This window comes from Psammomys obesus, unplaced genomic scaffold (assembly GCF_907164565.1).
Source record: "Psammomys obesus unplaced genomic scaffold, mPsaObe1.curated_primary_1811, whole genome shotgun sequence".
NCBI classification, from domain to species: domain Eukaryota; kingdom Metazoa; phylum Chordata; class Mammalia; order Rodentia; family Muridae; genus Psammomys; species Psammomys obesus.
This window is the reverse complement of record NW_026596152.1, coordinates 9,916,789-9,942,552: the sequence shown is the minus strand read 5'-3', so window position 1 is coordinate 9,942,552 and position 25,764 is coordinate 9,916,789. Positions and strand designations below refer to the sequence as shown.

The window sequence follows — 25,764 nt, the reverse complement described above, 5'->3', positions numbered from 1 at the left end:
ACCCACCCACCCATCCATCCAATTCAATCCATCCATCCATCCACCCACCCATCCATCCAATTCAATCCATCCAATCCATCCATCCACCCAGCCATCCAATTCCATCCATCTATCCAATTCAATCCATCATCCAGTCCACTCATCCATCCAATTCAATCCATCCATCCACCCACCCACCCATCCATCTACCCACCAATCCATCCAATTCAATCCATCTATCCATCTATCCAGTCCACCCATCCATCCAATTCAATCCATCCATCCATCCATCTACCCATCCATTCATCCACCCACCCATCCATCCACTTCAATCCATTCATCCACCCATCCATCCACCCATCTATCCATCCATCCATCCAATTGTGCATTTATGCCCCCAAACATCCGCCTGTCCACCTACCTGTCTGCCTACTAATCCATCCATTCATACTCGTGCATCATTCTACCCCCACACCCCACATTTACTTGGGTTCTGTTCTAGGTGAGTGACCGTTAGAAAGTCAAGTGCTTTGAAAGGAAAACAAAAACACAGCACATTAATGGTGTCTTGTTTTTATGCCATGCATGTGATTAAAGCCAAATGCGCCTCGTTTACTGAAAACACCAGCAAGAAGAGCTCCTCCCCCAGGGAGCCACTGGGCACAGTGGAATTAACTAATGAGAGCAGGCAGAAGCCTTGGCTGGCTCTTTCTACCCAATGGGAGCTAGAAAGGTAGAAGAGCTGCTTATGGAGACGAGACTGTTTTCTAGCAACATCTTGCTTGCTTTTCACAGCTTTAAGAAATCCTGGAAGTGAAAGGTAGTAAGGGTAGATTTTTCTTATTTCAGATTAATTTTTAAATAATTTGTGGGTGTGATGTGTGTGGATGGTCAGAAGAGAGTGTTGAAGCCCCTGGAACTGGAATTCCAGGTGGTTGTGAACCTCCTGATGTGGGGGCTAGGGACTGAACTTGGGTCCTCTGGAAGAGCAGCAAGTACTCTTAACTTCTGAGCCATCTCTCCTGCTCCAGGGTGGATTCTTAAAATGCTCCATTGGGAAGGAGACAGGCTCTCTGTGTTCACTGAAGAACCAGCTGCTTCTCGTCTGCATGGTGCCTGGCAAAACACCAGGCTACGTGGAGTACTAGCTTGGGCTCAAGGACCAGCTCCTCTGTACACTGCATTGGCAGCTGATGGGTCGTCTCTCTGTTTAGTTTCCTCATCTGTAAAGTGAGCTGCCATTGGTTTCATTTTGGTCTCTGGGACTAAGGGTGCGGTCTTGCCCACAAAGAGCAAGCTGACATGAAGATGACAACACGTGAGAGAAGGAGTTCAGAGGTCACATGGCTCCTATCTCCCTCATCCCAAGGCAGGCTCCTGAGAAGCACAGACTCCCAGTGGGGGTCCTAGTGCTCTACCACACCCTCTTTCACCAGATACTCAAGGCTCTATAGCAGGGGTAGGATCTGGAACCCCTCTGGCCCAGAGGGGTTGCCGAGGCTCCCAGAGCCAGCAGGTGTCCCTTGTTCCAACAGTCCCGGAGGGCCTGGACCAGAAGCACAGGAGAGTTCACCCCAGGTGTGCATGCTTCCCAGCACAGGACAGCAGCTGGAATACACCTGTTCAACCAGCTGGAGTACACAGAGCACACACACCGGCGGGGCCTGGGCACACTCCTCACTCTGTCTGCGTGGTGTGGCCTGGGAGCTCAGCAGCACCCAGCAGGACCCATCACCACATTCACGAGGCAGGCAGCTTCTGGACCAGGGAGCAAAAGCTCTCACCTAAACCTCCCTATCCAACTCGCACCCCTGTGCTTTCACCTTGATGTGGCCTTGCTCTCAGCCACCATGCCCAGTGCTTATTACCTGTCATCCGGGCACTGACAGTCTAGCTCCCTCCTGACATGAAGTCTAGCTCTCTTCCTGACAGGAAGAGGCCTATCTTTGTCTTGCCAGGGAGCATCTTCCTCCTTGGAGCTATGAACCCTGGAAAAGCTACTGTCATGGAACCCAGCTGGTATCTCTGATGAAGTTACCCTCTGCTTCCACACTGAGGGGGTGTGGAGATTATTCTTAGTTGTCAGCCTGACTATATCTGGAATGAACTACAATCCAGAAATGGAGGGCACACCTGGGACCCTGATCTTGAGGCAGGAAGACACTAGCTTTTGATCCAGATCTTGAGGTGGCACGACACACAAGCTTAATCTGGATCTACACACACCTTCAATTCAGATCTTGAGGCACACCTTTAATCTGGGCCGTACCTTCTGCTGGAGACCTATATAAGGACAATGGAAGAAGGAAGGGGTGTTTGTTCTTTGCCTGCTTATACTTTGCCAGCACATCCATTGGAGCCTACTTTTTTTGGGATGACAGCTTATACAGAAGACCAGCTGAAACATCCAGCCACCTGGGATTGAGCAAATAATAGAGTCTTGGGCTTTCCATTCACAGCTGGTGATTGTTGTGTTAGTTGGACTGAAGCCTGTAAGCCATTCCAATAGATTCCATACATATATGTTCTGTGACATATGTGTACCCTGAGTAATACAGGAAGCCAGCCCCCTCCTGCTGTGCAGATTCACATGTGCACTGAACTCCCTGGAGAGGGTCCCAGTCACATTTGGCAACCAGAACACAAAACCTTGTCTAATCTAGTCCTGGCTGACACTTCTAATCAGCCAATGCATGAGCTTACCTTCTACCCAAAGAGCTGTGGCAGGAGGCAAGGGAGGCAGGCCTCCTAGAGTCCTGTAATGCAGGGAGGCTCTTTCTCTCTCTCTCTCTTTCTGTCTCTCTCATACACACACAGAGTTAGACAGACAGACATCGAAAGATAGACAGGCACATACACACAGAGACAGACAAACAGACACAGACACACAGAGACAGACACACAGAGAGACAGACAGATACAAACACACAGAGACAGAGAGACAGACAGACAAATACACACACACAACACAGCTGGAGGCAAAACACTAAAGAAGTCCAGCAGATTGCTAATTCAATCTGGATTCTAATTTTGGCTACAGAACGGCCTGCAGCATCCTATGAAGATGGAGCCTACTCTCAGAGTCCGTCAAGAGAGGGTGGGCAACCTCACCCTTGAGAACGACTCTGCCAACAAGTGGGAGGGGAGATATCTACACAGTCACTGTGGGCACTCCAGGGTATAGTGTTCAGTGGAAAAGCATCCACAGGAGGATCTCAGCTGGCTTCCTTGCAGAAATTAATAGGATAGTCCTTCCATTCATATGGATACCCAAGGGAACCCAAGCAGTCAACACAACCTTGAGAAAGAGGACTTAGAGAACACATGCTTCCTGACTTCAAAGTTATTACAAGCAACAGAATCAGGACAGTGTGCTGCTGACACACACACATACACACAAAAAACCGAACATACAGAACCCAGGAAGAAACCCTCATATGCTCATCAACTGCTTTTCCACTAGGCACCACACCAAACAAGCCTGGAAAGAGTAGTCAGTTCAACAAAATGCTGAGACAATGGACATACGAGGCAGGACAGAAAGTCAGTGACAAGTAAGGGGCCATGGGAAGAGAATGGAGCCCCTCATCCTATTTGATCTGTAGGGATCTATTTGCGTTTCCTGCTGGCTGAGTCAAGAATCCTCAGCACAGCTAATGAAGCCAACGGGGACAGTGTTTTCCTAGACACCTCCAGCTGGGTTGCTAGAATAGTAAACTGTGCTGCGGCCTTGAGCCTGCTACGTCAGCACCCCTCTCCTACCCTGAGACTAAACAATGTGCTACCAAGGCCGCTTCACAGCTGTACTTAAAAGAGGAGATTCTGTAAGGTAAAAGAAATAGGTAAGTCAGCTCGTGTAAACTGACTTATATTTTGCTTACACTTTCAACCTTGTTGTAAATTACATCCTTTAAGCATGTGACCTTAAAAGCCATAGAATCCTATAGCTATTTTTTCAACAAAATAACATACTATTTGTTTATAAATCAAATTTAAATTTCATCTAACATTTCAGTACACACTAAAGGGTTTATTTATTTTTTTAATTAATTTATTTACTAATTTTACATCCTGGTTGAGCCCCATCCCTCCTCACCTCTCAGCCCCACCCTCCCTCCCTCTCTCCCATGACCCTCTGCTATTCCTCAGCAAAGGAGAAACCTCCTTCCTATCCACCCCAGCTCATCAAGTCATATCAGAGCTGAGCATGTTCTCTTCCCCTGTGGCCTGGCAAGGCAGTCCCTCCAGGGGGAAGTAAAAAAGCTGACAAGAGAGTCCATGTCAGAGAGAACCCTCACTCCCCTAATTAGGGGATCCACATGAGACCTGAAGTCCAGTCCATGTAAGGTCCTTGGTTGCTTCAGTCTCAGCAGGCCCCACTTGGTCCTGGTTAGTTGGTTCTGTTGGTCTTCTTGTGAAGTTTCTATCACCTCCAGGTCCTTTTTTCCTTCCCCTACTTTTCCACAAGGCTCCCTATGCCAAGCACAGATAGATATGATAGTAGAAGAAAGCAGGGTGGGAGGACAAAAGGCCTGTAGAGAAGAGAGAAACCATGGGCAAGGACATCTCTCTGACTAACTTGAGACCTAAGTCAGAGTAGGCTTCTGGGAGGGTATGAGGGGGACTCAAGCAGAGGCCTTAGAGGCTGAAGAGGACACCCTCTAACTAGACTATTCTCCTAGTAGAGAGAGGGGAACACAACCCAACCACAAAATCTTTGACTCAAAATCCGCCCTGTCCACAAGATATACAGGTATAAAGATAGAGCAGATATAACTGAGATGGAGGGAAGGTCCAACCAATGCATGGCACAACCCAAGACCCATCCCATGGGAAAAAACCAACCCCCACTCCTGTTCTGGTTTGCTTCCTGTTGTTTCTCTAGAGCTGTAGACCTGGTGATCTATCTGGCCCTCCCCAACTAGCCCTGTAGCTCCCAACCCCAGCCTTGGGCAGGTGTCCACTCCTGCCCTGTCCTGCACTTGTGGCTCTGTCTGTCTCCAGCTTTGGTGTTTGCCTTTTTTGAGCAGGGGGTATACTGGTTAGTTTCTAAACTTGACAAAAACCTAAGCCACCTGAAAAAGGGGAACCTCAACTGAATAATTACCTTAACCAGACTGCCCTGTGGCCATGTCTTCAAATTATGGTGTTTAATGACTGGTAGGAAGCCCACTGTTGGCATCACCATCCAAGGGCAGGTGGCTACATTAGAAAGCTAGCAAAGCACAGGCCAGTGAGCAAGACAGTAAGCCTCATTTCTCCACAGTTTCTGCTTGAGTTAACTCCCTGACTTCCCTCAGGGATGAACAGGAAGCCGAAATAAACCCTTTCTTCTCCAAGTTGTGTTTATCACAGCAACAGGAAGCAAATCAGAACAGGAGTGGGGTGGGGCACAGAAGAAACATAAGGCAGGGAAAGAGATGGGGGAGGAGAGTCTGGCACAGGTCTTAACCCCTGAGACTCTGGGGCCTACAGCTCTACCTTGGAGCGGGCGCAAGGCAGACAAGCAGATGTTTACAGAGGTTTCTGTCAGCCCAGACACCTGCTCTACCTGTGGGAACTGTAGACAGCTGCCAGGCCTTTCTATCTCTCAGATTTTATTTATTTATTTGTTTGTTTGTTTGTTTGTTATGTTTACAAGGTTCTGTCTGCATGAACAGCTGCACGCCAAAAGAGGGCACCAGATCTCATTATAGATGATTGTGAGCCACCGTGTGGTTTCTGGGAATTGAACTCAGCACCTTTGGAAGAGCAGTCAGGGATCTTAACCTCTGAGCCATTCCTCTAGTCCTTCCAGACCTTTCTTGAGCCTCCTCCGGGAGGGGAATCTGAGGTATGGCTAGCCTGGCACAGGGTTAACATGGGTACAAGAAAAGTAACCTTCTAGGTGGCTTGGGGAATGTCTGCTGACCTGAAAGGCAGTCACAGGGATGTACTGAGGTAGGACCTCATCTTTGTGTCCAAGCTGCCACTTCCAGGACAGATCCAGGCAGGAGGAGCCAGAGAGCTTCTTGAGACTGATTTTCAAGAAGCCCTTAGGGGACTAGAAAGATGACTCAGTGTTTGGAGGGCTGGATGCTCTTCCAGAAGATCCAGTTCCAGAGGATCTGACATCCTCTTCTGGCTCCAAGGGCACCAGACATTCATGTGGTACATAGATATAGAAGCAGGCAAAAAACATCCAATTGCACAAATTAAAAATTAACTTAAAACTATTTTAAAGCCCTCTGAAGGAGACTAGATTGATTCTTGGGACCTATAACATGGCTCATCCTAACTCCCAGCCCATCCTCTCCTTCCTGCAGGAGGGCATCAGGCCAGAGCACACACTGGCCTTGCGGTCTCCCATGAAGCTTTGCTAGAAATGTTGCTTGTCCCCACCTCAACAGGGAACTGCTGAGAGATTACACCACTCCATCAGTATTTCACAGTTCTTCCAAAGCCAGCTCCCCAAGAGCCTTGGGCCAGAACAGGGACTAGGGACCATGTAGGCCATAGGCCCCCTGAAACCAGCCAACCTTCTGTGCATGTATGTGTGTGGTGTGGGGGGGGGTTGCATACGCACACATATACACATGCATTTGAAGATCCTCCGAAGCCTCTGTCTTGTGAGAAGTTCTCTAAGTGGCCCAGGGATCACTGATTAGTGCAGGCTGGGTGGCCAGCGAGCCTGTCTCTGCTTTCCCAGAGCTAGGTTTACAAGTGTGCATCACTATTCCTAACTTCTCACATGGGAGCTGGGGATCCAACTCAGGTCCCTCGTGCTTGTGTGGCAAGTACTTTTTGGACGAAGCCAGCTCTCCAGCACATATTCCTTTAAAGATTCACGCTAAAGCTGCTGGGAAGGAAAACAAAGGCCGGAAGGTTTACGCTGAGATTCATCTGCCCCTGAGGCTTTTCTAGCACAGTGACCTTGAGTTCTGTAGAGCTCTTTTAGTTGTTCTCTTTTATTTTCAATAAAACACAGCCCACCCGTGCCAAGCCGCTGGAAAATAACCTAGAGATGACTCCTCAACGGTTAACCAAATATGGTGAAACCCGGTGGCCTCTACAGTCAATATTGACATGGACTTCAGCCTGCCGTTGGAAGGAAACTTGCAAGTATCTGCTGAACGGTGGAGTGGTTGTCCTGATAAGCAGCCAGGCCTTGGCCCCAAGAAGCCTATCACGGCTCACCAGGGGACGAGCAGCACAATGTTCATCACAGTGGTACCTACTGCCAACCCATCTGCAGGCTTCTTTGTTTCTTTAATTGCAGGCTTTTTTTTTTTTTTTTTTTTTTAATGAAGAAAGATAGGTAGACTTTCCAAGAGGATTTTTGTCTGTTTGTTCTTTTTTTTAATTTAAGGTCAGATTTATTGAGACAAAATTGTAGCGTTCATTTTTGAAACTCTACTTTATTTGGGGTGTTTAGGCCTCAATCTCACTTCCAACCTCCCAACCCTTAGGTGGGAGTGAGAAGGTTACTGGGGAGAGGGGGCCCAGACCCCTTTACTTCTCCTGGCTGTTTAGGGTCAAGGCGTTCTTTTAGGGCTCGATACCAATCTCTGTCAACCAAAGGCACAGCTAAGCAGTCTCCTCCACACAGCTGCACCCAGAAGCGTTTCTCTAATGCCACACCATCTCTGGTCTCTGGTCTCTAGTCTCTGGTCTCTGGTCTCTGGTTTCTGGTCTCTGGTCTCAACCTGCCACACGTCACACACCAAGACCAAATGCCACATCTTTTCTTTCTCGGCCCTCACATTTATACTCTCAGAGCCCTGGTCACGCCCCTCTCTGTGCTGCCCATGGAAGGCCTTTACCAGGTGGCAAAAGCCGTGCCCACATGAGACAATAAACAGCTGTGGACAAACTATAGCCCAACTAAAATCCCACACTTGGGATTAAAACAAAAACATATTTACATAACATAACTGAGTTTACAAGAAAACCAAGACTTCCATTATACAAAATTGAGTTTTTTAAGATGGAGTCTTGCAAAAATATGGCCCAGGCTGGTCTCTAATTCTTGATCCATTGTCTTCAGCCTCCCAAGTGATGTAACTACAGGAATGGGCCACCATGCCTGGCAAATGTATCTTTTACACATACAGTCTACAAATTCTGAGAAAGAAATGCAGTCATATTCACACTACCAAGACAGGAAACCGACTTGTGTGCTCCTTGGAAGCTCCCTGGACTAACCGGGTCATCTCTACCTCCCCCTGGCCTATGTGCTACCTGTTTTTTTGTTTTGTGTGCCCCCAAAATGTAGTCATGAGGTCTGTGGTTCCTTGAATCACATGATGTCCCTGTGATGTGTGAATAGATTCATTTCTTGGTCCCTTTATACGTGCAAAGAATTCCATGGTGTACATGCACCAGGGGCTGACCCAGAAGCTGGCTACCCAAACTGAATGTAGAATTGTGTTATGCCAAACATAGCTGCAACAGACGTCTGTGCACGCAAAGACTATGGAGTTTCAGCTGAGTGTGACTGTGGAACCTAAGCTGCTAACAGGAATGCTGAGCAGGGGAGGCAAGGACTTTCCTTCAGGTCAGGGAAACATACCATACCCAGGACTCTATGCCTGTCTCTCTGCCAGCGTTCCTGTGCCCCATTTACTCACAACTGTCCAATCCCCAGCAGGGTAGGCAGGAAGGTCCCAGATGGTTACACAGGAAAGGCTAAACCCTGACCTGGCAGGCAGGACACACACCTCACCTTGAGAGACTCAAAGGAAAGCAGCAGATGCTTCCTCCAGGCCACAGGCTGCATGGGGACAATACTGCCACAGCATTCTGAGGAGACAGTCTTCCCCTGTACCTGCCCTGAAGCTCTGGAGTAACAGGCACCAACTAGGTGAGGAGCTGAGGTCCCAGACGATCCGTTAATCAGGAAGGTTCAGGAAACACTGGCTGGGCCTCAATGGACCAGCCCTCCAGAACCAGTGGCTGGGGTCAGAGCTATCTGAGCACAGTGTGGCCCTCTCATATGAGGTGCCCAGGTAAATCAGGCGCTAGGACCACGAGGGAACCAAACATTTAGTCAGGTGTCCCTACACTGTGCTTGTCCAGAACCTGCAGCAGCCCTGCCCTGGCACAGCCCTTCCTCTGGGGCAGGCTCAGGAGCCAGAAGGCCCAGTGACACTGCTTGTGAACCCTCCCTCCCACTACCTGGGGGCACCTGGCATGTATTCACACCCAGCAAATGGGAATCTCCAAGTACTGGCCTCTGAGTTCCTCAAAATGTAAAGCAGGTATTCTATAAGTATCTGCTGAATACAAAGACACAAGGAACAGGAAGTGAACCTACTGCCTGGGGGGATGGGAAGAGCGACTTTCTTCTCTTCTTTTGTGACCTGTGGCTCCTTTTTTCCATGCAGAGCACCAGGAGCTCAAAGCTTGGCTGAGTTGGCGATAAGAACAGCTGAGAGGTCTCTTGGGTTACAGGAGTTGCTGAATGGCTGTTCCTACCCAGAACAGCTGTGGATGTCACCAGTGCTATGCACAGGCCTGTAGCCACTTGGAGCTCTATGGGAAGCAGGCGACAGGCACCAGGCTAGGCATTACCTCCAAGAACCCCACAGGAAAGTCTCTGATACATCTACAGGTACAGCGGCTTCTCCAAAAAACCTCAAGTCAACAAAAGACCCTAAACAAACTAGGTTCTTCTCATAATCCTTGTTCTGTATGGAGGATATCCCCATAACATAGGCTTCTCACTGGTAATTTGAGGAGCAAGGAAGCTTCTATAAGGACGGGGCTAGTAGCAAACCGAAAGTTTTGGCATAGCTCCCAAGCAAGGCATAGCTCCCAAGCAAGGCCTAGCTCCCAAGAAATGCTAGGGTTGATAGCGGCTGCATAAAAGGCCTCAGGTGCTGTGGGCCTTCATTGGGTCTCAAGAGTCTTCTGAAACTAGGGATGCTGGGTAGCAATGAGGGCCCCAAGAGGAAAATACCATGATGACTGTTTCCTAGAAATGGATTCTGACCTTCATATGGAATAAAGAACTTGCCAAGGAATGAACAGCTCGAGACCCCAAGGGTTGTTACTCAGGTGCCTGAAAGCTATTTGATCCAGCTTTGTCCAGAGAAACCAGAGTCTCTGCCATACAGAAAGATTTCCCCAGACAACTGAGCTGCTGGGCCTGACTCTATGGTTAAGCAGCCTGGACACGGCCTCCCAAAGCAATGCCTGCTTGGTGCTGCTTCTGAGAAGGTCCTTCCAGGGCCAGTGAAGTTTCCTGAAAGCAAGCACTTGGCACAGCTAATCCTCCTATTAAGGTGAAAGCAATGTGAATCAGTGGAACTCCTGCAGTTAATCTAGAAACAGGCAGGGCAGAGCAGTATCTCTGGGCTCCTATGTCACAGCCAGAGAGATGCTGGCCTCAGATAAAGAGGGCCAGCTCAGGTACGCTCAGGCATTTGCCTGGCACCCTTGGCCCACTGCAGTTTCCCAGAATTACCCCAGACCTCACCTGCTATAACCTCTCTGCACCTATCTGGCCCACACAGCTTGCTCTGAGCACCGGAAGCCAGAAGAGGCCTCAGCCTTCTAAGAAGAGCCAGCTGAGAGAGCTGGATCACAGCAAGGACATGGGGCCACAGAGCAGGGCTTCCTATGCATTCACAGAATTATCCTTCACTGAAGATAAGGAGAAGGTTTGGATAGTACAGGAAGACTAAAGCCACAGTTCTGGCCCTTCTATGACCAATCAGGGCCCTACGGCTTTACCACATAGCCTGAGTCTGGTCCTTAGCTACCCCTGGCAGGTAGAAGCAGTGAGAGCATGCTCATCATTTTACTGATGCAAAGAGGCTGTAGCGGCTATGGAGGAGCCGTGGAGGAGCAGGGTAAGCTGGAGGCCACCTCCTGGACATCATCCCCACAGACCACCCAGGCTGGAACATCCTGACACTGAGAGAGCCTGGGATCACAGCTCTGGTCTTTGCAGCTGCTGCTTCCCTTAGAGGCTGGCCTTCTCCCCTTCTCAAAACCTGTCACACCCAGTGTGATTCCCACATCAGCATCACCATAGAGTGAGAATGCACGCTCTTAGGCTGCAGCAGAACGAGGCCTCAGAACTTGCATTTTGTTCGGCCCCCAAGGGGTTGATGGGGAGAGCTAACTCATTTCCACCACACTCTAAGGGCCCTCACATACACACTCCATGACCCACTCAGTCCTGTAACCATTTCCACGGTCAGAAGTTCATCCCTCAAATGCCACCATCACTCTAAGCTGTGCTTCCCTCTTCTAGCTTCCTCTGTCCACAGACACATGAGCACGTTGTTATACGTTGTTATACGGTATGCAAAGCTAAAACAGTGTCAGTGCAGAACCTTCCCTTCACCACCACACCCTGACGCCCAGTTATTATGGGTAGACCCCCCCAAATGGGTAGAATTGGATATAGTGCCTTCTCAGGGTCACAGAAGGAACAACACTGCTTAGGAACCAAGTCCCTACTCAGCATGCAGCTGCAAGAACCTTAAGGAGGGGTGCGGGGGCAAGAGGCGCCTGCATGATCAAGTTATGTGCAGCAAAGGGCAAACCCAGCTCATGACTTCTCTGACCCAAAACAGAACTTATAAGCTTGGCCATGAATGTAGTTTGTGACTTACGGGGACTAGTGACAACAGGAAGCCTTCTCACTGGAGGAGATGAGAATTTCAAGATGGAGCTCCTATCTTGAGGCACCTCAACAACGCAGCCTCCATATCAGTCCCATGGGGGTGCCACGGGGCCAGGTACAGCTCCTGCAAGTCTATAAAGGTCCCTAATGGATGCAGACAGGTGGCTCTCAGAATCCTATGCCAAGTAGGAAAACTTATACAAGAAGAGTCAGAGGCGCTGGGGGCCTAAGTAACTTGCAGAAGCCGTACAGCTGGGCAGTAGGAAAGGGCAGCCCCCTCCTTCTGTCTAAGCCCTCCTTCGATCGCAACTAGCCCTGCTGCAGTAGCAGAGCAGATCAAAGGACGGCCTCCTGTGAGGAGGGCAGAATGCATTTGATAGCTGATTTCACATCTGAACCAGCTCAGGAAAATCAGAGCTTTTTCCCACTTCCTTAACTCTCAGTGGGAGGTCCAAGACCATTTCCCTACAGGATGTGACACCTCAGACCATCCTCCACACACAAAACTGGTCCAGACACAAGCATTTGAGCCACCACACTCCAAGCTAACACCCAATCTGTGTATTTCCACCAAGTGAAACAAGGCTGTGCTTTGGGAGGGTTGGTTCCTGGGCTGCCTTTCTCCTGAGTGTGGCTGGCATGGACCACAGGTCCTCATGCCCTGAGGTAAGGCATTTCCTATTCCACAAAACTACCCAGTGTCTTCCGTCTCCCCACAGGAGCAGCCATGTGTGGGACCTGTGTCCCTGTAGTGTGATCCCTGCTGTGTTAGGTGGTTTCCCATCACTGCCACAAACACCAGAGATGACTAACTGCAGAGAGAGTGGGGTTTGTTTCCCCTCAGTTTCCACCCATGATCAGCTGGGCCTGTTGCTTTGGGGCTACGGCTGTGCATCGCGGCAGGTATGCCTTACAGAACAAAGTCACCCGCCACGTGGCTGGGAAACAAGACAGGGAGAGGAGGGGAGAGGAGGGGCCAGAGACCCACTTAAGGAACTGATTTCTCCTGCTGGGCCCACCACATCCAATAGTGACCCAGACTGGGAGCCATGCCTTAGACACATGGGCCTTTGGGTAGCATTTATCTAAGCCTCTCTACTGGTTTAAAGGCAGACCGCCTTTTATCCTGTAGCCTCGTGGACAGGAAGACACCTGTGTCTCTCCTTTCAGCTATCAGACTGTGAACACAGCCCCCAGAGAGCTGGTATCTCCAAGACTCTCATGCTGGAAGAAGGAGGAGGCTGAAGCCTTGTGCCAACCACAGGGAGAACTTGTCTCTGGAAAAAGAGATGTCACATGCTGGCTTACAGGAGAGGCTGGAACACAGACAATGAGGGACCGCGTGCTGTGGCCAGGACTGCTGAGCTGTACATTCCTCTAGCCCTCTACCTAAACCTCACCCTCATGTGAGGACCTTGACAATGGACTGGTCAGGAAAGGGGCCACTGGCCCACTCTGTCCCTCCTCCCAGTGTGGCCACATTAAATAATTCTTCTCTTTGTACTTTTTACTATTACATATTTGTTAAATTGGTTACTAAGGGCAGGATGTTGAACCTGGTTTAATGGGGCTGTTGGGACCCAGGCTCTGACCCTGATAACAATCTTGACAACCCAGATGGGAGGTAAGATGCATTTTGGGTGTCTGCCACCTGCAACAAGCTGACCCTGGAGGGATGTAAAGACAGAACATTCCAAGAAGCTGCTGGAACCACTTTACCCTGGGACCTATTTTTATCTTCCTACTTTAGCTGCCTTTGGCTGATTTTTAAACCTCTATTTAGTGAGGCAGAAAGATTAGGATTTGGAATTTGTTTTGGATTCTTTTGGAAAGTCTGGCTGCTGTTGGGTTTCTTCCCCAACGGTGTAACTCAGACCTCGTCTTCCTGTCTGTCTGGGGACTTGGCTGAGCTATTAGGGTTCTTTTGTGGAACCATTTGGCTACTATGCCATTTATAAGGTTCCAAGCAAAGTTGTAATTCTGCTGAACTGTTTGGACAGCTGCCATGTGACAAGGAGAGTTTTGAGCCTCTAAGTCCGAGCTGTTGAGTTCTGTAGACAGTTCATTTGAGACAGAGAAACAAGGACATTCGTGTGTAACGATCATTGCCTCTGTGACCATGATGCCTGGAGAGTTGTACCTAACTAGTCTGTCACAAACTTAAGATGGCTTCCTAATGACAGCAACGGGGCAAAACCAATCTCTGCGACAGATCTCCTGAAAATAACTAAGTTTAAAAGAAAAATCCCTCTGGCCACTTTGAACTCATTGTGCACCGAACCTGGGATAATGACTACTGTGTCATTTGGTGGTGGGCGGGGCTCTGTGGTCAGCTTGTTGGAAGACAGCCATGCTTTTCAAGAGCTGCTTAAATTCAGGCACCCAGGTTTAAGCATGTGAACAGGAGCCTCAATATGCACAGTTAAAGCTACTCATAACTTGCTGTGCCCCCAACACTAAATTATACTTACTTCGGAGCCTAAGTCAAATGGTTTCCAGTAAGCCGGGAACATATCTGAGACTTCTTCCTGGGTTGTAGTGTGAACCGCTTCTCCGGGGACAGGTCTCTCCGCTTTGATTGCTAAGTTACTTGACTTTGGAATTTGCTACTCAAGGGTCTTACTGTGGTCCAAAGAGAGGGGAAAAAGAGGTAGCAAGGACTGGTAAATGTGTGAGTGTGTATGTGTACAGACAGTATCACAGAAGGAATGTATCCCTAGAAGTGCAAGCCCTTAAGAACAGCTTATGGTAACAGACTTCTTTAGGAAGGTTTCTTTTCTATGTATTTCGTAGTATGCCATCTTCAGGCAATAGCAAAGCCAATACAAGGCAGAGACATCACGACGAGTCCACTTCATACTATAGACAGAATAGCGCAGCTCTACTGACTTTTTTCTGATTCCCAGTTAAATAAAGAATTTTAATTTCATAGCTTAACAATGAAAAGAGACAATGAAGCCAACACCTAGCATGTCACTTTCACCTTTTCTAATGCACAACCAAGTCAGTTACAGAGTGTAACTAACAGATGCTGGGGAGCTTTTAAAGCCAGTTTACTGGTATTGGGCTTTCTCCTGTACACTGAATCAGCATACATATGTGGCAAAGTCAGAGCATTTGAGTTTATTCTTCACCTAACTTTAAAACACTGCTACAGTTGAGTTGACACAGAACACCATCTCTGGGGTGATGTTCATCATCCTTATATGCTTCTCCATTATAATGGCACCGGCTTTGATTTGGATCAAAGTCCTGAAGTTCTACATAGACAATTTCATCGATCTCTTCTACATCCTTCCTCTTCGAAAGGAGTTTTTCCAGAAAAGATATTTTATCAAGTCAGAGAAAGCCAATTTCAGTAAAGTTTGCCTTAAACTCAGTGATCAGGCACTCCTTTTTCACATGGTTGGCATCATACTGACAAGTGTTCATGTAGTATTTAATATCTTGGTGCTTGGCAATGAGACCTGGTTGGGAGATGATGCCTAAGGTTCACTTGTCAAGAATGGATACTGGCTTTTTGAAGCCACACAATGCTTCAACCAGCTATAAGTCCATATCTATGTCAAGTTCTTCTCTTCAAGTGAAAAATGGTCTCCTTCACCATGGAATGTTACCTTCTGGCTGTCTTTCATGCTTTGTCAAGATAAATTTCTAAAATCCTCATCTTTCAAACTATCTTCCTTCCATTGCATTTTTTACATATGTCTTCAAGACTGATCCTTTCTCCACTGCAAGTCTGAATTTGCTCAGCCATTCCTGGTCCTATCTGAGGAGCCCTCGATGCCAGTTCCTCTGCAGCTGGGATAGCACTCTCCTTCCTGTTCCTTTCCTACTGCCTCGACCTTCACATGCAGAACAAATCACAATCTCTCCTGGAGCCAGTTTTCTTGCTGTGCCACCACACAAGTCCTCTAAGGCCACTGAGAGCCCATGCACACCACTTCACCTCTCTTCTTGGTTTGCACCCTTCCTCCTCCTCCAAAGAACACATGGAAGATGTCCATGTGTGCTAAAACTACCACCACTCCACTCTCTTGAAATCACCACTTCTCCTTGTTATATTCTTAACAACGAACCAGAGAGAACCTCATTAGTTTCATAAACCTGTTGAGACTTTTATCCTTCATGTGGACTCTTCTCAGGACGGTCCTTCAAGTCCAGGTTCTTCAAGGCCCTTTCCAATTCTGAATGCATTGGGTTTGATGCCCCACACACCCGCCCACCCAAACACCATAAGGAGTGGCTTCTTTAATTGTTTCCTACAGTTGGTGAGTGGGCTGGCTAGAGGAGAGCAGAACTCAGCTCGGCCAGCCTCTCAGCTCATGGGGGACAGCCACCCGGAAGAAGGAGCATGGCCTGGTTTCTCCCAGAGTGTCCATCTGGTCTCTTAAAGCAGTAGGTCCCAGGTTGTTATGGTTGTTTTTAATGTCAACTTCCCACCAATTAGAATCACCTGGTGTCTTAGTCAGTGTCCTGTTGCTGTGAAGAGAACTGTGACCGATGCAACTCTTATAAAGAAAAGCAGTTGTCTGGGGATGGCTTACAGTTTCAGAGGTTTAGTCCATTATCAGCATGGTAGAAAATACGGCACCACACAGGCAGGCATGGTGCAAAAGAAGAAACTGAGAGTTCTATGTCCAGATCCATAGGCAGCAGGAAGAGACAGAGCCACTGGGCCTGGCTTGGGCTTCTGAAACCCCAAAGCCTACCCCCAGTGACACACTTTTTAAAAAAAGCCATACCCACTCCAACAAGGCCACACCTCCTAAACCCTCTCAAGTAGTGCCATTTCCTTATGACCAAGCATTCAAATATATGAGCCCACAGGGGCCATTCTTATTCAAAGCACCACCCCAGGGTCGGAAGCCTCACCGGAATTGTCCTCATTGCCTTGATTCGTGTGGAAGATCCACCCCAAGTGTGGGCGGCACCTTCCATCATCAGAGGGGATAAAAAGGGCCATGGCAGATGGAAGATGACCTGCCTTTTGCTCACCTGACCTCCCTCTCTCCACCAAGCTGATTTAACCTGTTGCTGCTGCTGCTGGTTCCTTCACTGATGTCAGAGCCACGGGTTTCCAGGCTTCCATCATTGACTACAGACCAAGAGCAGCTCTCCAGGAACCTGCCAGGTTTTCTGTGCTAGAGCAGAAGTGGCAAGGCTCTTAACCTTGTGAGCTGAGCAACTGCCAGGTTGTTGGCTTCACACAATGTGAGACCGCCACTGTGGGACAGAATTCTCCAACTGCTGGGCTGCCTGTCCTCAAGGACCCAGTGACTACTAGGTTTTCAATCTCTAAGGTATGAGACAACTGCTACTATTTTAAGGTACGCTAGGTTATTAAATAAATTCACTGCATCAGTTCTGTTTTCTAGAGAATTCACTGATACACAGATCTACGCCATATTTGCAGAATGTATCTAGGACATATATATGAATATATATTGTGTATATCATATATACTATTTATAAAAATGAAATACACATATATTTTGCCAATGTTGAAATGAGTTAATTTTGCTAGTAGGATAATTACTAGTAGGTAACACATTTTGTTGTAAATAATGTAATAGGATTTTAAATTGGACATCATAATATGGAAATATAGTACCAGGAATCAGAGTTTCCCTTTGAAGGTTCTTAAGTTCAATGACGAGAGTTTTTTTTGTTTTTTGTTTTTGTTTTTTTTTTTTTCCTGGGCATGGGCTCAGGAGGAAGCACAAAGATGTTTTGATGAAATTTGCAAGAAGGGCAACATCAGGCTTAACGGTGGGTACCTATGTGAAGCCCATGAAGAGAAACCTCATTATCAGTACCCAAGAGACAGAAAGCGGGAAGGGACAATTATGTTCTCTTTACCTAGAGCTCAAAACTAGAAAAGCAGGTGAAGCTGGAGATGAGGATCGGTGGGCACCTGCAGCAAAAGGGCCGAGACTACTCCAGTGAGTGAAAAACAATGCTGGAAGGGAAACGGAGCTGTCACTGACGTCTGTCTCTCCTGGACTCAGAGCATCGGTGAGAGGGATTGCTTTACACTGTACACAGTACAGACAAAGAGAAGGCTTTGCCATCCTGGTGCGCAGAGCTCCTTCTTCGTGTGTTTATCTTTTATTTCCTTGCTATGGTCCACTGTTATAGAAAGGTTCATCCTCCAGCCTCCAAGCCTGTTAATGCTTCTCTCCTGTCTAGTTACCTAACGATTTGATTTGAATGTACATTGTAAAATATCAAGATAAAGCCAGCATTGCTCATAGGACGCCCAGGCTCTGTTTATTAGACTAATGGACATAATAATATTCATGTTGGTAAGAAGACTGCTCTTATGAGACATGCAATACGTTATGTAACTGTTAGATCACAGACCCTCTAACTGCCTCTCTCTAACAGTAATCAGGTGCTGCCCCCACAGTCTGTCCCTTGGGACAGAGGACAGGGACTTGCTGTGACTCAGGAGCAGCAGGCCTGGCCTCCCTTCCACTGCCTAGGAGTAAGGCAACTTTTAGCCACGAGGTATAAAGGTTGCTCACCCACTCTGGAAACCTGTAAGAGTCGGAAGCCCTCTTTAACGCTCCCAATTGTTTTGAAGGCTCCCAATTGCTGCCGATGCCCATGAGGCCTCATTTCTCTTGGCATTTGGGGATTTGGAGGCTCTTTCCCTTGGGATCCCTGTCATCTGTACACAAACAAATTCAACTCCTCTGGGGATGTGGAAAGGAAGGCTCTCTCTCCCTTCATAGCCCCCTCATGCCACTGCTGGCGTAATTCTCTCCTAACGCTCTCCTCGTTAAGGCTCTCAGGCTGTGCACGTTCATGAGTCTTTCCCTCCCAACAAACCACTCCTCGAGGTGACCCCATGTCCGCTGCTTCCCACAAAAGCTTCTGAACTTATGACTGACAGACACAATGCTAAAAATTCCATTTGAGTTTGGTTCACTCTGCTTTTCTGTATGTATTTACCGTGACCAACAGCATATAACACTTTCAACACCCAAGATCTATTTGGGGGCTTGCTTTCTCTTTTCGGCTCTTGACAAGGACGAGCCCATCTCCTCATGTAACAGCACCAGATGCCAGAGCTTCTTTCTCCATCGCCGCCTGAACAGCTCTCCCGATTCCCCTTTGTTCTGATGGTTTTATTTCTGTGGCAGTCTGGAACTTGTCCACCTGAACACCTGGCCTTCCTCCCGTCTGTGCTGACAGTTCTGTTTGAAGCTGTGCTCTCTCTCCTGCTGTATTCTGTGCACTTGCTGGATACTGGATAGGCCATGTGTGGACTCTCCTGGAAGGGGGCTGCTATTTTTAAAGAACAAAAACATCTCAAAAAGACTGTTCATCTTCATTATACCGTGTCTTTTATTTTGATTTTTTAAAAACCCTGCAGTTTAACTGTTCGTCAGTGTCCCTTTTAGAAAAGGCAGCAGACCCTGATCCCTTTTGACCAGCATCAGTTAAAAGAAGTATCTGGGGTAACTAGGAAACATCTTAGAGGAAGAAAGCTGGAACTTCCCCCCAAAATCTAACTTCATACTGGCTATTTAAAGTCTTTAAAATCTATTGCTATTACTATTGTTGTTGTTGTGTGAGTGTGTGTGTGTGTGTGTGTATGCCCACAGACAACTTCTTAGAGTCATTTTCTCTCTCTACTGTGAGTTCCAGAGACCAAGCTTGCAAAATGTCTTTTTCCTTGATAAAACATTTAGAGTTTTGACCTAGTAAATGATTTAGAAATGCAACTGTGCCTTCACTTCTCATTTCAAAGTGTTTAGAATTTTTCAGATTTCAGGGTAAATAATTAACCACTTTCTTAAGTTTCTAGTTTTGGTTGCCAGAATTATATTAATATTATTACTTAATTAAGAACATCTCCTGAGTTTTTAAAAATTTTGGTCTTTATATAAACCACAAAATACTTGAGTTAAAAACTAAATGTGCCAGCCAATGGTGGCATACACCATTAATCCCAGCACTCTGTAGGCAGAGGCAGACAGAAATCTGTGAGTTCAAGGCCATCCTGGTCCACAGAGTGAGTTCCGGGACCTTCTGGGCTACACATAGAAATTTTGTCTTGAAGAAACAGTACAAAGCAAAATGAATGAAACAAAACAACACCCCCCAAAAAAGGCTAAATTCAATTCAACCTTTGAAAAGTTCAAAATATAAATGATACATGCTGAGAACACATTTAAAATGTTGGCTTAAAATCTTCCTTAGTTATCACCATTTCATAAACACTAGAGAGGAGCAAGGATGCTGGGTAAGGAGGCTGCTCAGTTGCTGGGCTCTTAGAATGGACAGTGGGTACATACAGGTGGTTGCTTCAGAAGGGGCCTGTGTGCTTTGTGCACATGTCCCCTGGAGACTGGAAAACTGTGCGGCAGTCTCTAGGTACCTGCCGTCCTCTATACCTTAAAACTTAACACCACTTATCTGATGCTGTTGAGTCTTTTTTTGTATTTATTTGGATAATTTGGTCTGTTTTTACCTCAGGTATAAGACCAAGGCTAAGAAAAATACAAGAAAAATTAGTATCCCTAATTAATACCCCCTAATTATAAAAATTTACAGTTTGGAAATTAATGAAGCAAGATTAATCTGTTTTCAAAAGTTTTAATGTTCTAATTTAGAGATGCCAATATAAACTAGAATTTAACTATGTCTAAAACAAGACTTTCTTCTGGATATTTTCTACTCTTAGTGCCATTTTCACAATTGACAAGATTTTTTGTTTTATTAAGATTATTCATGTTTTCTGAAGTTTATGTTTCAGGCTTTCAGCTACTTATAAGATTGCTTTAACAAACTCAGCATTCATATAAACATCCCTATTAAATTAAAATGATGCCTGAGCTGGAGAGGCAGCTCAATGAATGAAGGCGCTTGCCAATCTGCATCCAATCCCTGGGATTCGCGTGGTGGAAGGAGAGAATCAACTCTTGAAAACTGTCCTCTAACCTTCACATACACTCTGTGCTGCATACGTGCATGCACGCGCACACACACACACACACACACACACACACACACACACACACACACAAGCATACATATCCACGAATAAACAACCGGGACAAACCTTAGCAACTGTGGACAATCAGGACAGGCTGCCAGTTGGCTCATCAACGGTGTCTTCAGGGACATGGGGGAAGTTGTCAGAATGGAAGTGAAGTCATATCGGCATGGTAGCACCTGCCTGTGGTCCTAGCACTTGGGAACCTGGCCCCGGCTGAACTTACTTCTGAGAATCCAGAGGGGACAGCTCTGCTGCTTCTGAGTCTGCACCTGAAGAGGACCAGGATGTAGGAAGAGTGGACGTGGACATGCTGAGGTAGAGTGGGGTCCAACGGCCTCACCCTACCCTGACAGCCCTCACTTCCTCTCCATAGAGGGGATTTCTTTTCACTGACAGATTTTTGAACCCACATCAAAGTAGGAAGAATCAACCTCCAGGCGCTGGCATCAAAGTCCTAGAACATTTTGTATTTGCTGACATCACAGACTCCGGGACATCCATCCACTCCTCCTTCATCACAGCATTTCTAAAACTAAGGGCATTTCCTACATCACCAAAAGTTCATTATCACAAAAGAGAACATTTTGAGCAAAAATTTTGTTCTGGAATGGAATGAAGGAATCAAGAATGCACCAGCCCATAGGAAGGACAAGAGGAGCCAAGAGGTTTGTTGTCAGCAGGTTAAGTCTAGTGTGTGGTTCTCAACCTGTGGGATGCAACCCCTTAGGGGTCGAAAAACCCTTTCACAGGGGTCACATATCAGACATTTGCACTATGATTCATTACAGCAACAAAATTACAGTTATGAAGTAGCAACAGAATAATTTATGGTTGGGGGTCACCGACCATAAATTCCTCATGTTCACAGCATTAGGTAGGTTGAAAACCATTTGTCTAGGGGAAGAACTGAAACTGAAACTCAGAAGACAAGACAAAGACCCACATTGGGTGGCTTGTGATGTGCCTGCTCCCAGAAATGGCCCCATGGGAGCCACTGGGGTGGATGTCCGAGAGAAGACTCCTAAACCCATCCTGAAAGCACAGGGTGATCTAAGCAGGCAGAAGGCAGGGACTGCTCGCCTGTGGCCTGGCCAAGGGGCTGTGGGGAATGAGGAAATGGGCAGCCTGCAGTGCTCTGACCCAAGCTAGACCTGCCAGCACCCTGAAGAAGGAGAAGCATCCCAGAACTGTGAGCTACAAGAATCATTCAGAAGACCGACCTTGTATCTTATTGCCCAACAGCCACAGCCAACACTCACCATTGCCAGATTGCTACCAACCTCAGGGCTGTATTGCTGGCCTGCTTCAACCTAGTTCCTGCTCTACGTGCTCTAAGCATATTCTCCTGTAGAAAAGCATAACCAAGGTGAATATAGTGACAGGATGGGTCCTTGGTGGCCCCCAGGGCACAGATTCCCAAAAAGCTCCTGGTTGTTGAATGATCATGATGATCAAAGCTATCTCATTATCCTCACAGAGACAGTCTCAGAAATCCTGGCATTCTTTCTTTGGTCATGTGATAAGCCAGGCCCATTAGCTTAGCTTTCCCATCTTTTTAAAGACTAGAAAGACATGGGTGTGTGCCCTATAACCAAATGGCTCCAGGACCATCCACACCAGCTAAGGACATGCCCTTCTAGGATGCCAAGCTACCTCCTGCCCTGTACACTGTGTGTGCTCTCAACCCTAATACATCCTCGGTACCCAATGTTTCCCAGTAGCTGTTCTGCTGTTAGGGCAATGGGAAGCCACTAGGCATGAGCCCTAAGAGCTTGGCAGTCAAGTTCATGCCTGCTGGGTCAAAGGGAAGAATCCGAAAACTACTTATACCCACCAAAGCACAGGCCAGGCAGGCTCACATGCATGTACATACTCACACAGCTCAACACACAGCTGCTCTCAAGACATTTAGGAAGCCATGTGCCAGACACTGGGTGACTGCTGCCCTCAGGAAGCCTCTCTCTGTGGGGCAGAGTCTACATTCTGATGGTAGAGATGCCATTGTCTAGGAACAGGCACTGAGAGAAAGTTGTGTGTGGGGGGGGGGTTGAAAAGGATACTTCTTAAGTGACAGAAGGCCCTTTGGGGCACAGAAAGATCGTGTGCAGAGGTCCTAGTACAGCCTGCTCATCTCCTGTGTCTCACAGCTCTAACTCTAAGGCCATGAGCCAAGCTCCTTCTGGAAGGCCTGTCTAAGGGCCACAACCCCTCTTGCTGTACCTTCTCCCTCATGATCCTCAGTGCCTGGGGTATGTGAAGAGAGAGGGGAGTGAGAAAGGGCCATCCTCGAGCACACAGCTTCTCTCTCGAGCCAGCTCCACCCAATGCCTTCAGCTCTCCTCTGCAGACATCTCCTCTCCGTGGCCTCTCCAACATCCTAGGGTCTCCACTGCAGGTTGGGCTTCACAAAATGACCTCTCGGGGCCCCTTGTAGGGACTCTGACCCTATTACACATTGCTTCACCTCAGTGGCTCTCTGGAGCTGCATGTGGCTCAAGACTCCATGAGCTACTGCTTCCTTCATGCATGTAAAGCCAGTACCCAGTGGATGATGCTGCCAAGTTCTGCTGCCAGCTGAGGATGGAGCCTGACCCCTACCCCAGCTGACCCTGGGGAAATACTTTCCTAGGTGGTGGTGGTTTTCAGTGCTGGTCTCACTTTAGGCTCTCACGAGTTAACAAGATGGAGCCTTCAGTGGTTTGGGTCCTTGCCCTCGGATGCTTTACTGCTGTCTTAGTTCTGAGCCCAGGTTTCTCTTGAACAATTACAGGTTCTCTGTAGTCAACACTCCCTTTGTGCTATACTTCAAATTTGCCTTCCCTCACCAAACTTCACATTTTCTTACCTTTCTGCTCCACTTTTTCAGTCTCTCACAATGGATCTGAATGAGACCGCTGAGCAGTAACCATGGTAACCAGAATGCAGCCTGAATGCTAAACTTCATCTTGAAATTTATTTCCACCAAAAAAAACTGGTCCATTTCCTTCAACTTTGGCCTCACTTAAGTTCTCAGCACATGGGCAGAACACTTGCAGATTCCTTATCTAGCACACTAATAGCCTTCATCACGGTTCCTAATTCCTAATTCTTTGCTCTCCTTCTGTAACCTCATGGGCATCTCTGAGCAATATTGTCTTGCAAGCTCCCATCAGAACGGCCCATTAAACGCTGCTTGTAGCTTTTCAAAGGGCATTATTACCCCAAAGCTCCAAACTCTTCCACAGTCTTCCCACAAGTTCCGAAGGCCTGAGAACTGCACTGTCAGGTCTATTACAGCAACTGTCCCACTTCTCAGTACCAATTTTCTGTATCAGTTACTTTCGTCACTGCTGGGATAAAACACTTGACAACTGTAACACAAGGAAAAAGGTTTATTGCGGGCCTCAGTTGGAGGGCTCAGTCCACCATGACGATCAAGTCTTGATGGCTGGAGCTTAAGTCAGCTGGTCACGTAGCGTCCACAGCCAGGAAGCAGAGAGAGAGATGGATGCTTGTGTTCCCTTTCTCTCTCTGACTTAGCCCAGGATCCCAGCCCATGGAATGCTGCTGCCCAGGAACAGGATGGATCTTCCCAACTCGATCAACCTAATCAAGAAACTCCCTCAGGCACCCTCACAGACACGCCCAAAGGTTTGTTTTCTTCTCCCCATCAAGTTGGCCATCAAGATCAATTATCACAGCGAGCACTGGAGTTGCTGTGGGTTTATAGAGACATGGACTGGCAGAGTGGTGGCACGGCCTGCTTGGCAGGAGGCCGGGAGCCCTTGGACCATAAGGTGCTCAAGCCCTGTGTAAATGTCCAGAGGTAGGATAACCAGTTCTGGCCTTCTGCAGAGGACTGTGTCTAAGCCATGATTTCCACCATCTGCAGTGACAAGCACATTTTAAAAACAACCTCTTGGGTCAAGGACACCACAAGAAAACTGACAGAATCAACTCCCAGGGCTCACAGGGGTTCACAGAGACTGAACTGACCATCAGGGAGCCTGTATGGGTCTAACCTAGGTCCTCTGCATATATGTTATGGTTGTGTGGCTTGGTGTTCTTGCGGGTCTCCTAAGAGTGGGAGTGGGAACTATCTCTGATTCTTCTGCCTGCTTTTGAGACTCTTCCCCCCCCCCCCCAATTGGGTTTCCTCACCCAGCCTTAATATGGGGGGAGGTGCCTAGTCTTATGGCAACTTGATATGCCATGTCTGACTAATATCCCTGGAAGGTCTGCCCTTTTCTTAAAGGAAAGGGAGGAGTGGATCTAGGGAGGGGAAACTATGGTTGGTATGTAATGTATGAGAGAAAAATAACAACAACAACAACAAAAACCCCTCTTATTCTAGAATTCTTTGAGAGCTCTAAGACACAGAAGAAACCTCAAGGACTCCTCTCAAGCCTCTGCCCGGCTTCCTGCAAGCACCACCTCACACAGACAAAAGGTCAGGGGTAACTTCAGCAGTGACGTGCTATTCAGGCTTGGGCGAAAGCAGTACTCTTCTGCTGTACCTTAGCTTCGAGGTACAACACATTGGAAAAGCCTCATAGCTATCGTGTCCACATGCCCAACTGAAGCCTGTACATCCATGCCATGCTTGCATGCCCACTTGGTGCCCTGTATCCATGCCAGGCCTGTGATCCTCCCCCTGGAGCAGCGGTTGTCAACCTTCCTAACGTTGTGACCCTTGTGACTGTTGTGTGATATTGTGATACAGTTCTTCATGCTATGGTGACCCCCCCAACCATAAAATTATTTCCATTGCTATTTCATAATGTAATTTTGTTACTGCCACGAATCGTACTGTAAATATCTGTTTTCCCATGGGTGTAGGTGACCCCCGTGAAAAGGTCATTTGACTCTCAGGGGTCACAGCCCGCAGGTTGAAAACCACTGCTCCAGAGACTGTGCGCTTGTGGAGCGGCATGGGGCATGAGTGTGGGAGGTATGTACCCTGGCTCACAGCCATGAGGAACAGACAGTCAGCTGCTCACAGAAAGCCAATCTCCACACCATTTCACAGAGTGGTGTGACTGTCCCTGAAAGCAGTGTCTGACAGCGAGAGGCTAGCAGCGGCTGGCCACGGGGACGCTCTCTCCTCCCTGGGTACAGCCTAAATTCAAAATATCACGTTCTGTGCTAATCAGTACCCCTACTAACACCTCCCCCC

General features: G+C 47.6%; 1 protein-coding gene and 1 pseudogene across 2 annotated transcripts in view; both read right to left on the bottom strand.

Annotated features, from left to right (window-relative positions):
- The window catches only part of Pemt (phosphatidylethanolamine N-methyltransferase), an 82,825-nt gene that overhangs the window by 19,989 nt on the left and 37,072 nt on the right, over positions 1-25,764 (bottom strand). The window lies entirely within an intron of this gene.
- The window catches only part of LOC129666742 (dnaJ homolog subfamily A member 1-like), a 25,211-nt pseudogene continuing 14,166 nt past the window's right edge, over positions 14,720-25,764 (bottom strand).